The 668-nt window shown below is 39.8% G+C and overlaps 1 non-coding gene across 1 annotated transcript; it reads left to right on the top strand.

The window, feature by feature from the left end:
• Positions 1-182: 182 nt before the first annotated feature.
• On the top strand, positions 183-293 carry LOC122150182. The gene has a single exon (XR_006163527.1). It is a non-coding gene; the product is annotated as a U6 spliceosomal RNA (small nuclear RNA).
• Positions 294-668: the final 375 nt, after the last annotated feature.

Below are 668 nucleotides of genomic sequence, written 5' to 3'. Positions count from 1 at the left end.
GCATATGGAGGTATGGACACTGGGAAGAGGTAACTATGGGGAGGAAGTGGGAGGGGAGCTGTTGCATTGTGGTAAACTATGGTCAATGACATGAGACAAAGTATATGTGAACTGCTGCATGGAAAGTGAATTTGCTCTGTAAATCTTCACCCAAATCACAATTAAAAAAAAAAAATTATCTTGTGTTCGCTTTGGCAGCACATACACTAAAATTGGAATGATACAGAGAAGATTAGCATGGCCCTTGCGCAAGGATGACAGACACGGAAATTCATGAAGCGTTCCATATTTTTTGAATTTGGAGGACATTATGCTGAGTGAAATAAGTCAGTCACAGAAGGACAAATATTGTATTAGTTCATATTATAAAAGTCAAGGAATGGTTTATATATGGAAGGAAATTTTTTTTTGTTGGTTACCAGAGGTGGGAGAGGAGGGTAGGGAACACTGTTAGATAGGTAGAGATAAGTATTGATTTGGGTGAAGAGAAGGGCAGTGTACCAAATGTGAGTCATCAACATGGTGGCATTGAGGAAGAGGAAGACACAGAGAGGTACATGGGAGATGCAAACAACAAAGATGAACCCTTTTACACATACAGTACTGTGTTGTCAGTAAAGGCAAACATGGGTATACAGGTGGATAGATGAGTGGACAGGCTGATTATA

This window comes from Orycteropus afer, unplaced genomic scaffold (genome assembly GCF_000298275.1).
Source record: "Orycteropus afer afer isolate SDZICR_OR568_19922 unplaced genomic scaffold, OryAfe1.0 scaffold00100, whole genome shotgun sequence".
Taxonomy (NCBI): Eukaryota; Metazoa; Chordata; class Mammalia; order Tubulidentata; family Orycteropodidae; genus Orycteropus; species Orycteropus afer.
The sequence above is the reverse complement of the archived record's forward strand: the minus strand, read 5'-3'. Positions and strand labels throughout refer to the sequence as shown.